General features: G+C 39.5%; 1 protein-coding gene across 1 annotated transcript in view; it reads left to right on the top strand.

Moving 5' to 3' along the window:
* The first annotated feature begins 2,544 nt into the window (after positions 1-2,544).
* The window catches only part of LOC149087071 (uncharacterized), a 37,802-nt gene continuing 22,514 nt past the window's right edge, over positions 2,545-17,832 (top strand). Inside the window, exons 1-2 of the mRNA XM_089231300.1 lie at positions 2,545-2,804; positions 3,818-4,194. The gene's annotated coding sequence lies outside the window, so the exon portion shown is untranslated. The remainder of the gene's footprint in view (positions 2,805-3,817; positions 4,195-17,832) is intronic.

Raw genomic sequence — 17,832 nt, 5'->3', positions numbered from 1 at the left:
ACTACATTTCTCCCCCCGATTCATTGCGATTTCCAGTAAGAAAAAATTACCTACCATATTGATAATTTTTTTAGGCAATAACTGGTGATTTCACCGACTTACGGCAACGATTTTGATGAAAACTGCCGATACCGATTTAATTTTTTTTACCATATTTGAGCTCCCATTTCCCGTGTCTTTTCTGAATGAAATATGGTCACCCAAGTCATGATGAAATCAATTCCATTGAGAAATAAATAATTTTTCGTTGAAATTTTCCGCTGCTCCTTTTACTTCTTCTTCCCTCAACAATTTCGGTGATAATTTAGCAAATTCGTCGTAATCGAATTTTTTGCTTACAATTATATCCCGTATTTAGAATCACAATTTCCCCGTATTTTTCTACTTGAGATATGGTTGCCCTGAGAACGAAGGTCACTCTCTCTCTAATTTTATATTTTAAACCATGATTATATTACAGTACTTATTTATATCCATTACAAAAATTATATAATTTATTGGTCAGTTAGTATTTAATTGCCATTTTGAGCGACTTTCCTGTATTTTTTGGTCATTCTCACTGTTTCATAGATTCGTCCCGTTCTTTTTCAATGAAGCATATTTTGATTCTTGAGGGCATTACTGTACCATATAAAATATACGGGTTATCGCTTGAGAAACACTGCTAATAATTTACAAACGCCACGTGCTACAATAATTTGCAAATGATAATGTCTTCAATAGGCCTACTGTAGATTGACATACTGAGGTAACAATAATTTCTAAGCGATTGTATCCAATGTAGTTGAAATCCAACGATGATTTTCAAGCAATTAGTTGTATATCCAACAATGATTTGAACAAAATCACTCACAACAATGATTTAAACACTATTGGTCCAATAATGGTTGTAACATACCGGTCACATCAATGTTTTAAATTATACCGTTCACAACAATGGTTGAACAATACTACCTACAATACAATAAAGTTTACAACAATGAGTTTCTTTGCAATCAGTTTCATCTGAACAATACAGTTCGCAACAATGTTTTAAACAACATCGTTCTCAACAATGTCTTTAACAATGAGTACGTCACATTATAGCTCCCACAAGGTTGGGGCTGACAGGGCTCTAGTCCTGGGGTTCTTAACAACATTTTATTTTGTTTTCCATGCTATAAATTCACTATAAAAGGGCCCGTATAAAGAAAGTCCGGTTTGGGGCCCGAAAAAGACCCCTATGGGTCCTGCTCCATGATGTGGGGCCCTGCTTCACGTAGCGAATGGTTTCCAACAATATCATACGTACAAAAATAGTTTTTAGGAATACCTTGAAGACTGTCGCATGAAAATATACATAATAGGTCTATACGGTGGATATTTTCTATGAGCAAAACTGTAATTCCATTCATGCACGAAAAATTTTTTTGAAGTGCATAACTCAAAGATTGAAAATTAATTTATGCAAATTAACCCGCATTCATAACTTGTTATACAAGACACTAATGCAACGATCCCCCTACGTAAGAAAATTGTTACTCAAAATCATTCTTCTGTGAATGGTACAACAGTACATGCGTTTCAAAATGGCTTCTCTACCAGCTATAAAAAAAAAAAAAGAAAGAAAGGCATTCCTGGCCGCGTTCCAAAGAAGAGAACCTTGAGGACTTCTTTTTTCTTCCTACCCGAAGACCACTCAGCATCACTCACGAGAAATAAATCTCTCGAAATATTTCGATATTTTCAAGATTTAAAGTCTTCTCATGCGCAGTGATAATCTACAAATTTAGCTTGAATATTTAATAACAAGGCAACAGAAAGAAAAAAAAAAAAAGGAAGGCCTTTTTCATAAAAACTCTTCTTCACAGCAGCAGCCGCGCGATCCCATCCAACAACACTTCAAGGCACACTCTCTTTTACCCTGTTTCCCCATAAAGAAGAGTTTAGCGTGTTGGCCGTATTGATCGAAATTCTAGAAGAAAGACGGCTCAGGAGTCTCCGGCTCCACTGCTGTAGACGACAGCAACAATCAAGTTTGACAAACCTCAACTTTCGATTGTTTAATCAAAACTACTCATTTATATTCAAATTCTTGGGTTAAATTAATGAGAAAAAAAAAACAAAACGGGAATGAATCCGTCACACTGATGGCACGTTTGGTGCCAAATCCGTGAGAATCTGCCAGAATTGGTAGAAAATAATAATAATAAAAAAAATCCTAGAGAGGGAGAAAGAGGAGAGAAAAAGCCTAGGCAATGGAAGTAGACCTACTTTAGTAGGAGAGTTGGAAAAAGCATTTCTTTTCATCGCCGTCCTTTCCCTCTGTGATATTTTTTTTCTTCTCCTATGTATTCGTCCTATGTATAGTTAGAGGAGGGTAAAAAGAGAGAGAGGAGCGAGAGGCCAAATGATAAAAGGGGGAAGAAGAGGGTAAGAAAAGAGAACTGGAGGGTGAAGAGACGTTATCGCCTGTGATTGGACGTCGGCCACAGGCTGCGACGAACGCGATTGGTCGTGGGGGTTGCCCAGTGCTGCCGCGATGTTGGCACGACGTGTTCTCTGACGTCAGTTGCGATCTCGACGGCGGAAGATTCTGGTGTTTCCACGTGCGTGCGGCTCTCTGGTGGAAGATTTTTTTTTTCCGCGACTTTTTTTTTTACTTTTCCGTGTGTGTGTGTGTGAGTTGCGACCCGACTCGGTGAGAGTCCCCGTGTTGTGTTGATTCGTGCTGCTGTCGAGCAGATGTCCTTTCTCTATGCGGGGGGTCGCTGGCCCCCGTGTTAGCCTCGGCGGTAACAACATGGAAATATATATTCGTTAAGGTATGTGATGATGTTTAATTTTTTTGAAATTTGTTGTGTGTTTTTAAATAACGATATTTTAGAACTGCTCGATATGTGTGTCAGCCGCGACTTTTTTTTTTTTTACCTTCCCCCCTCCTTCTCTGACTACGATATCGCTATTTTGCCGTGGCGGGTGCCTGCATCGGAACTGCCGCGATGATTTTCTCTCACCTTGGAGAGGCGCCTTGATGCTGTGACATAGGCCGGCATCATTGATGTATATCGTGATAAGATTTCAAGTATATTGTTTACGCGAAATTTTTTTTTTTTTGAAGGATTGTCGAAATAATGTTTTTTCCGTGTTATTTTTGCTCAAGTATGATATTCTTTAAAATACTAAAAAATTGTATGGTGAATACTTTTTTTTTTTTAAATTGTTAAGATAATTATTATGATTACTTCTCTATTATTAATCTATGCATTTTCTATAGAGGAAGTTCACTTCAAGTGTTTGTTTACATAATTTTTTTTTAAATGTATAAATACTATAATTGTTAAAAATAATGAAGTATTTAATTTTTTGCGGTTTTCAACAGATACATATTTTAGGTAAAAATTTCCAACAATTTTAATACTTTAAATGACAAATTATTTTACACCAAACAATTCTTATTGTAAACAATAAGAAAAGTTTTATGCATTTATTTTCAATAATGTAAATATTGTAAACAAGAAAAGTTTTTTGCATTTATTTTCAATAATGTAAATATTGTAAACAATAAGAAAAGTATTCAACAGTTTTTTTTATTTAAGTATTTTCTAACAATATACTCTACAATATATTTTAAACATTAAGAAAAATTCTTCTCTTTTTATATTTTCAACAGTATTAATAATTTAAACAATCTCAAGAATTTAGAACTTTTTTATTTTAAACGATAAGAAATATTTCCGTCCATTATTAGAGAAATTTTTTTATCTTATTGTCGTTTTTCTCCCCATTGTTGACATTTAATCCCATATACACAAATGCAATTTTTTTTTCTTTTCAGAATTCTCTGTCTACATGGAATATTGACATCACAACAGAATAATTTTTGCGGAAATTGTTATAGATTGCTGACACTACAAAGATTTATCGATATTGACCATTGAAGATATATTTATCAATATTGTTGACCAAGTGTTTAGTGATTTGTTGTGTTGTGAAAACAGTGTGTGTGTGTATGCTTCGTGGATAGTGGAAGTGGATATATCTGTTAGGATATCTTTTACATTTTTCCAAAGGGATATAGCAGTGCAATGTGTTGTTAGTGTCACCATGAGGATTATAATTTGCTATGGATACGCGTAAAATCTTCTACTGCATAACAATGGATTTTATACTGGAGGAATGCATATAATTACAGCTGTGGATATACACATATAGGCAAGTATTTTTGTTTTAATCAAACCTGAGTGTTAAATTTTGTTTTCAGGTCATAGATTTGTCATCACAGTGGAGTATGAAGATGATGTTATTTCTTCACTATTTAAAATTAATACTTACACTCTCTTGTCAAGTGAGGAAAATATTTTTTAGTTTGGGAAATAATTTTCAGAGTATTATCAGTTGAGATTATTGATTTTCCAACAGACATCTGCAAAACATAGGTTGAATTATGATGACATATATGTGGAGTTACATTATTGGCCTGCAGAACACAGAAAGCTCTGAATACTTGATACAATTTAATCTTTTAGGTTGCTGTGGGCTTGGCTTTTAGATGTAGAAGCCATGGATCCAGTAGTACATCCATGAAACAGTATTAAATAACATTTGTTTTCTTCAGACATTACATAAATATTTATTTATAGAATATACTGAAGATATATAACTACACAAAGTAGATTAATTATATGAGACATTGAATCACTATTTAGTAATTTCTACTTCTTTTAGAAAAATCGTAAAAATTATGACAATTTAAGAGAAAACTTTTTTCTCAAAAAAAAATTTTTTTTGAGAAACTCTTTTTGATTTTTGGCCTGATTTAGAAAATCAGGCCTCCAATGCTTGGAGCGACATTTTCAGTGCTGTATTTGATGTAACAAAAATTTGTAATTATTTTCAAAAGAGGCCTTTGACAGGCCGTTAGAGCCTTATTGGTTTTTTATTAAATAGAGGCCCATGATTGAAATATTAGCATTATTAATTGAAAACAAATTTTTCATAATTCCAAAGAAAAGAACCTGTTAGTTTTGTGCATATCATCCATCGTTTTAATTTATGTACAGACATACATCATCATAATTTAACTTTTCATATTTATATTTTTCCAGCAATCTTTTTTTATCGCTTGCACACGTTGTCAAGGCTGTGTATCTTCGCGCCGGTATGTTTTTTCTCGGATTGGGATTGAGTGGCCCAAGGCTTCTACATGCTGCATGACAGGCCCAATGCCAGATTTTTCATCTCCCCCCCCCCCCATCTATAGCGTTAAAAAAAAACGCGATAAGAATCGTTTCGGACTGTAGCTCTGTCAACTCTACCGTTGTGGGGGAGGGGGCATGCAAGTGGCCCAAGGCTTTCATATCCTGAAACTGCTCCTAGGCCTGTGGGGGGGGGGGGTATTTGGTGGACACATCATTTCTAGTTTCAAAAAAAGCAAAAAACACGGGTTGGCTTCTTTCATGTTGGGCCCGATGGCGGGATTAAAATCAAATCAACTCGAAGAAGAAAGTTCTTTCTATATAAATCTCTTGCCCCTTTCCGTCCCCTTCGAGGGCCGCCGCCATCTACGAAACTCACGCAATATCGGAGTTTTTAGTTGAAGTGTGTGCGATTCGTCGCGCCAGGAGAGAGAGATGGATAGAAATGCCACGTCCCTTCTCCTCTCTCCCCCTTAGAAATGTGTATATGTGTGTGTATACTCACCATCCTGCGACTAGCTTCGCCTGGTAGTTTTTCCTCCTTCCTTATAAATGTACATGCTAGTTCTCTCTTTCCCTCCAGCCCTCTCTCCTCCACCGTGCTCTTATATGTGTGTGCACACACATGCATGCTTGCTGTGTCAGCTGGTAATGAGCAGGGGGGAAAGGGGGGGAGAAACATACACAGAAGAAACTGCGTTGCGTAGAAAGAACGAGAGAGAGAGAGAAAAGCATCGATCCACCCCCTGCGCCAACGGGGAAGATGGATCCTTCCACACGAGTTAATGAGAGCTCCGAGGGATTGGAAGGCGAGAGAGTCGATGGCGAGGAGGGAGACATACGTCATCGCGGAAACGACCAATCGCGTCGCTCGGAACACAATACGCTCGCTGGGAAAGGCGAGAGAGGGAGAGCACGAACGGAGAGAGAGGAGGAGGAGTGGAGTGACAGCTTATCGCGGGAGAGAGAGGGGGAAAAAACCGCGCGGGGTGGTGTGTAGGACTGTAGGGGAACGCGGTAGATATCCTGAGCGTAGGGGAAGGATACCCTTCCTCCTCTCACCCCCTGCATATTGTAGGGGGAAGGGCGTTGGTGGGATCCCATGGATGGATGAAGGAACGGGGAGTGTGTGGTGAGGGTTGCGGGGGGGGAGAGAATGAAAACAGCGAACGACCTTTCTTCCTTCCTGCATGGCATTCATTCTCGATACTTGGCCGCTCTCCTTCCTTCTCCTCCTGTATCCCGAGCATGTATTGTATGCATGAAGGTTGGGGGGGGGGGAGATGAAATGAACGTGATGTTGAGTGGAGAGGGGGGTAAGAGAGTAGGGTCGACAAGCGAAATCCAATTATTTCCATGGGTTGGTGCCAGAGTAGGGGGGGGGGAATGATGACTGGCTGCCGCTGGAAGGTTGACCGCAGCATCGTTCAACCAAAGAAAGCACATCAAGGCTTTTTCCTATTATGCGTTGTGGGCCTTTTTTTTTTGCTATGGGTGTTTTTTTCTTATCTTTTTGTATGATGGTGGTGTATAATTTGTCGGATTCGTGTGGCCCTGTTTCTGTACAATTATCAGGACCTTTGATCGGCAAGATGGCTGAGCATCTGTTCAGTGTTTTTTTTTTTCAATGGCTTCCCTTATATTTCGGAAGTTTTTTTTTTTTTTCTTCTTGGGATTGGTGGCCACCAGATTTAGTGGCGGATGAAGCCATTTCTAGCTGTTGTGATCAGTGGAAAACTTCACGGAAGGAAATGCTGTGTATGGAGTCTTGGTTGATTTGAGTATTTTCCGCAAGAACATATTCTCCCCGCAGTAAATATCGATGGCTTAGAGTGCTCAGCGGTTCTCAATCGTTTTTGACTCGCAGAGCCCTATATAGTCCAATTTTTTAATTATTCATCAAAGTTACTGATTTATTTTTACTATTTAAAAATATTTATAATTATTTTTTTTTAAATTTCACTTTTTTTTCCTCGAGCGGCCGCGGAGCACTGGTTGAGCACCGCTGACATAGAACATCAGTGAATGCGGAAAAACTCAGCTTTCCTGTCTACTTATCACTCACCGCATTTGGGCATTAAAATATCTGGAACTATGGCTTCCAACTCCACCTTTTCACACTTACTCAATTTTTGCAAAAAGAAATGTTACCATATTTATGCATTAAACCATCGATATGTGCGTGCTATCAGGTGCGTGCGCAGGATCGACCTTTGGAGGGGGGCTTCGGGAGGCCCAAAATTTTTCTTTCCGAGAAATTTTGAGTTACTACCCTTCAAAAAAAGCAGAAGAGACATGGGGCAACAACTTTCTAATTGGATTTAATTTTTTTATTTTGTGACACACTGTATTTTCAAAATCATCCTGCGCCAGTTTTGACAGTGAACACATTTTGAGCCCTTTTTTAAATTGAAACCATTCTTCTACGGTTGCTGAGATAGAGGCCGAATTAGAACTTACAGCATAGGTAATTTTACAGCTTCAGAAATTTTTATTTCTCATCGCTCAAGCTAACCCATAGGACGCTATGTTACACCCGTAGCTTGCTTCTACACTTCTTGGACCTTCCCATCGCCCCCCACGGGGTGACATTGCCCACTTTGGGAAACACATGACTTACAGGATACCGTATATATTTTTTTTATGTACACACACTAAAGTTTCGATGTACTTATGTGTACGTTAGGCAGTGGTGTGTGTTCAAACCCCCAGAACTGATGAAATTGCGGCCCAACGAGCATTTTCAAATGACGTGAATAAAATTTTCCAAATATTGTCGATGAAATAGGGGTTTTAAAATCGAAGAAAATAACTTCGGGTCCTAAGAAATTCGGTTGATAACTTGAGTTTTTTTTTCATAAATGTTATTACTGCACAAATTACTACTTGAAAAAAGTCCAAAATACCCATTTTGTCTGTTTTGCTGGGCCCTGGAAATCTTTTCTTCATGCTGACAGGAACGCAACAAATTTCGCGTCGTCCTCAGATTGCAATTTAGTCATCACACGCTTCAACGCTGATTTTTTTTTAAATCGTTCTGACGACTGAGGTTTTTCAAGCCTTGGATAACATTTATTTGATTTGTTAAACCGACGTTCCAGCAAGAAGGCAAGGTTATGTTGTCCGTTGAGCAGCTTCGGAATTTGGTGGGTCCACCCATGCTTCTGAGATGGCTTTCAATCATAGAATCTATTTCTAATCTTCTTCGATTCCTAAAAAGCCATTCTTCCCTGACCTCTATAACAGTCTGACTACAGAGACAACCGAAGAGTTTCTCGGGCTAATGTTGTTTTTAAATGGTTGTCGTCGATATGAGTTCATCTTCGTATCGATGCCGAGGCCGTTAATGCGAGAGAAATAGAATCAACGGAGAGATCTGATTCTAATCTGTGGGATAAACGCCAAGTCTGGAAGCCAAATTCTAGTCTGGCGTAATTTCCTCAGGGCCCCCACATCCTGGAGCCGGGCCCCTATGCTGAGATCTTCGGCAGGCCTACTCCAAATTTATAGCAGCGATTCTCAACCTTTTTTGCCTTGCGGAGCCCTTTCAGGTATATAATTTGTATGGGGGGGGGGATTTTTTATTTATTCATCATAGTTACTGATTTCTTTTTAGTATTTAAAAATGTTTCAAATTTAATGTTTTTTTTTTCTTCGAGTGGCTGCGGAGTGCCGGTTGAGAACCGCTAATTTATAACGTAACTTTTTTTGCCGTATTGAACCAGCCCCTCGATTTTCCAGTCAGCTAAGGGCTCGTAGCAGAACAATGGAAAATATTCTGCCTTGGAGACCCGGGCTAGAGTCCTGTCAGCCCTATACCGAAATGCCACCCCATAGCCTCTTCCCCCAAAAGAGTGGGACTGACAGGGTTCTGGCCCGGCACGATTATTTTTTTTTCGTACTGTAAATTCACTGTGTAGGACAGCGTAGGGCCTTTTTGCAGGATGGGTGGGGGCATGCCCTCCTCTGAATGAATGAATGCCAGAACTAGGAAAAAACAACAACATAACATACAAGATTTTTACAGCATATTTTCCCCGGACAATTGGGTACCGTCGCGATGGGATGAATCTACATATATTAGGATGGAGGTATATTTTAAAAGCAATTGGAGGGGGGGGGGGGCATGCCATCTCATCTGTTATCTTGCACTTGTCATATTATTATATACACAGGATACAACAAAAAACGAACGAAATGAGAATGCTATTGTGAAATATAGAATATAAGGCGCGAGTCATCTCGCTTAACACCTTATTGATGAGCAAATGGGTTTGATAACTTGCGGACTAGAAGCCACCATCGGTTTTATTGGGTTGAGTTCACTCGCTCCGGTGGATTTGATGGAATATATACAAAATAGAAATATTGTGTGGGGTAATATATGCAATTAGGGATCACTCGTGTCATCTCGCTTAGCTTATTCGGTGAGCAATATGAGTGCGACAACATGCCCTCCTCTGTATTCACCTGTACCAGTGGTTCTCAAAATGAGCTTTGCGGCTCCTGAGAGGGTCGCGATGAGTTGTTGGCTCCTTTTCAGTGCTTTGAAATGATTATTTTCTGTTCTGATTATTTTGATTATAAATTATTATTTTCTTTGCGGATAAACAAGGACAAAGGCATCAAAGCAGAATATGTCAAAAACCGCGACGTTCGTTGCAGAAGAATCTATAAGTAAGAATTTCAAGAAAAGGACTCTTCTCTATGTGGAAAACTCTATAAGAATTTTTTCCGCAGAACATTTTCAATCAGCTGGGGGTTCGTTGCAGAACAATGCAAAGCGTTCTGCTTTAAGGGCCAAGGGAAAGGTATGAGAACCACTAACTGGCTTATGCTAAAGGCAAGTCAGAATTTCCTGATATTGTGTTGTGTACCAAAATAGAATGGGGGGGGGGGGGTCATGAAATTTCGTAAAAGTCGAGAAATAGACCCTTCGCATCCAAAGACCACTCGGACGCAGCAAATACAAAGGCGAACTCTTCGGACGACCAGATGTAAACATCACCCCTCCACGACTCATTCGTGTGAATTCTGACCACGAATAACGGCTCCCCATTGAAGAGCCGAAACGGGGCAATTTTTGTATAAATTTAAAAAAATAGACCATCATTTTAAATCGGCTGTAAGGCCTAAGAATGCCTAGCTCCTAAAAAAATTGGTTCATTTTTTTAAATTTTTCAAGCCCTTTCATTTCGGTCTGGGACTATATTCGTTCAGATATTACAGACACGGAGCGAATGGGTTACATGAAATTTGGAAGTCTACTCGAACATTAACGGGTAAACATTTCGTTGGACTGTCAGCTACTAGAAATCACAAATTTGGCAGACACACACAATGTGTTTCTCATAAAAATCACCGAAAATTACGTGTCACGTGACTCACCAAAGAAACACAAATGATGGCAATGCCAAAAATGACATTTGCTCTTACGACATTTTGCAATTTATTACTTCTCTTTTCGTGAATAATAAATAGCCTTCCGTTTTACAGTCGATTCCGCTTATAATGTTCCCACTTAGAGCGTTTTCCCGCTTGGTACGACTTATTTTCGTGGCCCCATCTGTTCATTAATTCTCATTAAGATTCTCACGCTTGACACGGTATTTTAAAATATTATAAAGGATCCACTAGGTGTGTGTTTCCTTATAAACCGTTCATTCATAAATGCTGTGTATCAAAGGTGTTCAATCTTTAGGAGAGAGTGAGCCACTTCATTCATTTGAAAACGTGTGACACGCCACGTAATTAAGTGATCTGGAACTGTGCCGCGGGCCGTTTGAGTGATCTGGAACTGTGCCGCGGGCCGTTTGAGTGATCTGGAACTGTGCCACGGTCATGGCTTCCACAAGGGTAGGGCCAACAAGGCTGCAGCCCTGGAGACCGGGACGATTCTCATTATGTTCTCTATGCGCTACAAATTCACTATAAAGGGGCCTGCAAAAGATCCCAGCCTAGATCCTCTTCTTCAGGATGTGCGCGGGGGGGGGGGGGGACACGGTGTTCACTAAGCGGCTTGTTCCCATAAGTTCGGGCCCTAGACAAATATGGATTTTTTGGGGGGCCCCTCTATACGGTATATGGTGTTCTTTGAGGCGGAGGGCAGAGACCCCGTGCCTATAATACAAAAAGAAGCCAATTTCAGTGCCCGTTTGCCCATGCGCTTTTTGTAAATATGCCGCCGGTCTCTTAAATGATCTGGGAATGTTTGTCAATTTTTGCAAAATTAGGTTTGAGGTCGCGGGCTAAATCAGATGACTCAGAGGACCACATTTAGCCCGCGGGTTGTGAGCATGAATTCTGTATATCCTTTTTTAATGAGACTATCTATTTTTCAAAATAGCATTCAACGAGTAGCACGTGTCGACCGTGGAGAAGCGAACATATGTTGCACGGTCCAATTGACGAATTATTTCTGGTTCACGTATTATTCAGAAATATATATATATTTATGATACATTATAGATATAAAATGAAGGGATATACACATTGCATGCCGTCGCTGTAATCCCAGACCCTGTACGAACCAATCGCTGCCGTTCTTTCAGCCTCACCATACGCAGCCCCCTTTCCAGCATTTTTTTAATATAGGTGTCTAGGGGAAGGAGGGAATCGCGCCCTTGCCCTACTATGCGCTGTAGATTATACTGTGTATCTATAGCACTTCTTCCCTCCTCTGAGCCGTTCTCTTGTAGGGGGGGGGGGATATTACAGAGGGTTTTTTTCTTGGTTAAAGTGGAGGGAGGGAAATTTCGTGGTGTGGACCGTGGGAAAAAAACTCAGCAATAAGAAATGATGTGCGGAAGAGTCAACCAAAAGAAGAAGACTGGGAGAATCACACATATACAGCCGAGATGTATCGTGTACTCAGTCGCAATGGGGTCAAAGCACCGTCCCCCCCCCCCTACCTTTTATGACATCCTTCCAGTGTGGTATTAATACTATATACACTGCTTCTGGTAGTTTTTCTAGTGACACCCTTCCCCCCTTTTTTTTTGTTGAAGTCTTGAGAAGTTACGGGGTTTGATCATGCCACACATTGCACATTATACTTAGATATAGTGCCTGATTTGCTTGATAATACAATTTTTTTTTTCTTCATTGTAGCCGTTTATATTGTAATCCGACCTATGGTTTAAGATGGATAGAGGCCCCCGTTTGAATGGTACAGAGTGTTTTGCGAGGAAATCAGTAAATATTCGTGATGTCAATGATCCATAGAGGTGTAAAAAAAAAAATAATCGTAATTTGTTATTCTGGCTGAAGTTAGAACTGTAAAACTGAGCATATGGAAGAATGATGGCTTTGGCGGCCATTGGCATGTTGAGAAGATAGTTCACGGATAGTGGATATGGTCCTGTGGAATTCGAATTTCTAAAGGCTTCCTGCACATCTGTGAAAGGATTACCAGTTGTGGCGGTTACGGATTCACGTTATCTTTGACTGTCCAGAGCGTACGGGGGTGATTGGATATCCGAAGTGATTGGGCAGTCCCTGGGCAGCCGAAGAGGTCCAAGCTACCCCACGCCCGTCACCCTTTTCCTTTGAAGTTGTGGATAGCTCCTTTCCCCTAAATCCTACAGCTAGGACCATAGACTGGAATCTTTGTCAGCACCTCTCCCTGGCCGGATTTTTCACGCCTTCCCCCTATAGGGAATTTCTATTGTAAAAAAAATAAGAATCGTCCCAGGCGTCTGGGTTGGATCCCTGTGAAACCCATCGGGTTCCTGATTCGAAACATGACCATTAGTGGAAGTTGGAAAATAATATCAACAAAAAAAGCACAACATTAAGATCCATATTGTTTAGGCCCTACACTCTCACTTATATCATCTAGAACGTTAGTTTCCGAATAAACGGGAGGAAGGGGTGATCGCTTCTCTGTATTCGATAACGGTTTGAATAAGGGGTCCTCTTATGAGTGATAATTGAAAATCATGAGTCTAGAGCAGTGATTCCCAACGTGGACGATGGAAAGTTCCGGGGGATGTAGAAGCTACGGGTATAACATAGGATCCTATGGGTTAGATTACGTTGGGGGGCGATAGGAGAAAAACATTTCTGGAGAAGGGGGAGCTGGGACAAAAAAGGTTGGGAAACTATGGTCTAGAGCAGCGGTTATCAACCGGTGCTCGAGAATAATGAAATAAATCAATAAATTTGATAAACAAACAAAAGAGAGGCCTAAAGGGTACCGCTATATAAATAATATACTAAAAAGGGCTTCTCGAGTTAAACAGGGCTCCGCTAGAGAAATTATTCGCTGAAAAGGGCTCCGCGAGTCAGAAAAGGTTGAGAACCGCTGGTCTAGAGTCTAGATAAAAAATCACTGCCCATATGAAGGGGGTTTCCAAAAAATAAGTATAATGGGAACAGAACTCGTGTTGTGTAGTTTTCCCCTGCACCGGTAGAGTCTAGTTGAGTCGTTCATTATTGGTGATCCTACTCGCAGCTTCCGCGATTTCAGCGATGTGATCACAAACATTATTGGTGGAATTTAATTTGTTCATTGAGAAAGGCCGTTGATATTATACTACAAGCCCTTACAGATGGGACTGATAGCCATAGGCGTACGCTGAATTTTCCCGGGGGGGGGGGGTTCAATATTTTTTCTCGGGGGTTTACGTTTTTTCCTGCAAACATTATAATCTTAATGTTTGCAGGAACATTAATAACATTATAATCTCGGCTTGGGGGGTTAGAACCCTAAACCCCTCCCCCCTTTGCTTACGCCCTGATAGTGAATTACAAGTTTCAGGGGCGGTTTTCTGGTTTAAAAAATAAAATAATAGTAATTAAATTTGACCCGTAAAACTGAAGGCCTGCAACGACCTGGACGTTTTTCGACTGAATAATAAAAATGAGAAAGTCACGAAAAAAAAAACACCATTGCCTTAACAAAAAAAAGGTTGTCTGGGTCACTTGATAGCGAATTGGAACAAAATAGTTTGAGAAAAAACTAGTGTGCACCGACTTTATGCCTATCAAGCTCATATGGAAACAGAAATACAAATGCGTGGTCGAAATAGGTGTTTTTTTTTCAAAGTGAGTAATATTGTTCCCGGGAAAGGTGCAGGAGCCGGTAGAAGTTTTGGATTCAATATAGGATCTTATGGGTTGGCTTGAGTTGCAGGGTGATGAGTAGAAAAATATTTTGAAGAAGGGGCGATATAAAAACGATATAATTATATATATTATGTATATCTTTTTTATTAGCTATGGCAGTGCAATTGTGACGTTCCATCCCTCAACCTCTTAAAAAAAAATTCCGGTCACTTTTAGATGCCTCTTGCACAAGAGAGAGGCTTGTAGAGCTCTAGCCTCCTGGCGGCCCAATAATCAATCTTATTCAGTGAAACGCTTGTATAACGATAGTTGGGGGGGGGGGGAATAGAGTAATATTGTTACATAATATAAATCGTTGTACAGGATTTTCATAGAATTTTTTAAAGAATTTTTGCACTACAAATTGAATACAAAATAAGTTCAATATGCAATTGGATGCACCAAAATATTCGGGAAAAAAAGGGATCCATGACCCGTATTTTTCAGGAAACATTGTTTGAACAAATACGGAGGAAAACATTTTTTAGTTAAGTTTTTTAAAATGATTTGAAGTATTTCCATTATAATTATTGTGTGAATATAATATTATTGTTGAAAAACACATTGTTATTTCGGCAGTCGCTCTGAGGGTTCTCTTCTAAGATTAATTCACGAATGACACGTAAGTGTCAATAGTTGCAATGGGCGGTCATCATCACACGAAAAAGCAATGTTTGCTTTATATTAATGAAGTTTTCTTTTCTCGAAATTTATGTTTGTGAATCCTAGGAAAAGGCGTCGATATATATATATTTTTTCTTTTTAAGAGAAAAGAGTAAAGAATCGGGGTTTTTTTTTTCAATGTGTGGCGTTAGTGGTGCGTTTTCCGCCCGCCCCTGTTGTGGGAATTGATCCATTCTGGAAGCGCTGCAGAAAGCAAAAAAGCGAGGTTACTGACAGTGTCTTTTTTTTCTCTCTCTCTGTTGCTGATGATGACGCTCGAGAAGGTCGCTTTGCTCATGGTATGAAAGCTATGGTTGGTTCACCCCCATTAACCGACAACGGAACAAGTCAAGGACGTGCTCGCGAACGCACTTTACCTGTCGTTAATGCGTTTTTTATTATTTTGATCAAGGGATTATATACAGTATAACATGTAGACTGAGTCTGTTCTTGGAAAAATCATGTCTAATACCCTTGACGGAATGAGAAGTACAACTGTTTGGTCCTTTCGAAGAACGCATTGCAATATACAGTGAATTTTCACACTGACTGATATGTATTCGTAAAATACAGTGGATCTTGCTTGTTAACTTTTTTCGGAAAAAAAAACCCGTTGTAAGCGGAAAAACGCTTTAAATGGGAAATCTGAATGAGAATTACTTGCAGTCGAGACCACGAAAATAAGTGGTGCTAAGAGAGGAAAACGTTATAAGCGGGATCGATTATATCAGGGTTAGACAAATGAAAAATCTAGGCATAAAAAAAAAATTACCTGAAGAAAAAGGCTCGAAATAATGCTTCACTTCGATTTTTTTCAGGCCGTAGTGACTCATGTTTTCATGTTGGATAGAGATATGCTGCTATAAATTCCAAACAATTTGTGCTTCTCTCAGCTTACAATTTAGTAACTACACAAAGAGATTTTTAGAAGCCAATACCAATTTTTTAGTCGCCATACTAACCTGGGGTTTGCCCAGCCCAGTATTATGGAGGGTGCATAGGTGACAGGGCGTATGGTATTTTACCGGTGAACCGCGTTGATCCTAGAAGCATATTTCAATGAGAAAAAGTATCCAAATAAGGTGCAGTACTCAAATATGTCATTCATGTTGCAAGGGTTTGTGTAGTTATTAAAATATAAAACGTGTATGTATATATACACGGACACCCTGTGCTCAAGAACCCAATTGAAAAGTTGTTGCCGTGTCTCTTTCGATGCCAACAACAACGAGATTCCGCGTTTCTGAGTCGTATATTCGAAAAACGGATGAAAGTTGGGGAAAAAATAACGTTCAATACGGGTAAACCATATTATCTGCATTGCACGCTGTTGTTTTTTCCAACCTTCCCTCCGTTTTTCGCATTCGAATAGCGCAGTGAGCATCGCAACGTTTTAAATGGGTATAAAAAGTTAGTTTCATTTTATATAACTACACAAACCCTTGCAAAATGAATATTTTGGGGTCTGAAGTGAGTTCTGCACATTATTTGGATATTTTTTCTAATTGGAATTGTGCATCTAGGATCAACGTTTCGCCAATAAAACCCCCACAGCCCTGTTACTTATGCTGCATATGTTAAATCTTAACATTTTGACAATGAAATTACCCATAAACATGCCTTATACTACGTGGATTCTCATATATTCACGGAGATTCTGAACTCTACCGATTAAATAGAGCAGTGTTTCTCAACCTTTCTGAAAACAAGGACCTGTAAAATGTCTGAAACAATTTGACGGACCACTTGTGTCCCGTATTACGAGACATTAATGTAATTTTCGTTGTTCCGATTTTTTTTCCATTTGTCCCGTTTTTTTCAGCGATATTTATTTGAATTTGTCATATTTACTATAGTCGTGAATACACACACACATAGCGTTTCCATATTAATATGTTAATTACGGCAAAAATTATAATTAATATTCATCTCATAATAACATTCATCATATAAGATTCCAGTTAGCCGAATTTTATTTTCCCTCAATGAACTCTTGAATAATTTCATCAAGTCTGCCTGCGGACCACCAGGTTGTGAAACACTGAAATAGAGGGGATGACAGTTGAAGAAGAATGATTTTTGTTGCGCAACTCGGGGTCGCAATCGATGTATTTATTCAATCGATATTTTCATCGATGTATTTATGGGAAAAATTCTAAATACGAATCATCCCGGATGGTGGGCGTGAGGGATCTATGGCTCGTTCTGCGCGCTCTTCAGACAAAACCCACCAGACCTTTTCCTCCGGAGCTACCTACCTGAACACATCAATGTACGACATCCATTAAGGACTCCGTGAAGGATTATCATTAGTTTGACCGCACCTTCTGGAGAACGCTCTTTCAACAAATAAAATTCATTTTTGTTAAATTTATTGTGTAAAAAAAAACAGTAAGAGATGCCTCGGGGCAAGAGAAAACAGACGTTTATTTCGTTTCATGTCGAGCGAAACTACGAGATAAACATGGATATTTATTTTGTATCGATATTTACATTGCTACGGGAAAGGAAAAAAAAAATTGACTTTCGACACCCGGGAGCTAGCTCCCACAAACAATATCTCTCACCGAACCTTCCGTACAGTTGGAAAAGATTTTGCTGCATTGCTATCAATGTAGGGACCATGATTATCACCTTTCTAACGTTGTCGCTTGTACTTATCCCTCGATAATTCGAGGTGAACGGGACCGAGACCACCTTGGATTACAGAAAAATCGGATTATGCGGAAAATAATATAACACAATATTATATGTGGGGTGGGGGATAACTACTCTTATCATTTTTGTCGTTAATTAAGCTACTTAATTCATTACACAACTGGCAAGACCCATGGTCTCTTTTATAAGGGACGCTGACAGGGAGCCCCAGCTCTGGGGCTTGATA

This window comes from Pholcus phalangioides, unplaced genomic scaffold, assembly GCF_987345545.1.
Source record: "Pholcus phalangioides strain wild (caught in Gottingen) unplaced genomic scaffold, Ppha-v1.0 ptg000004l_1, whole genome shotgun sequence".
NCBI classification, from domain to species: Eukaryota; Metazoa; Arthropoda; class Arachnida; order Araneae; family Pholcidae; genus Pholcus; species Pholcus phalangioides.
This window is presented reverse-complemented; position numbering and strand designations above follow the sequence as displayed.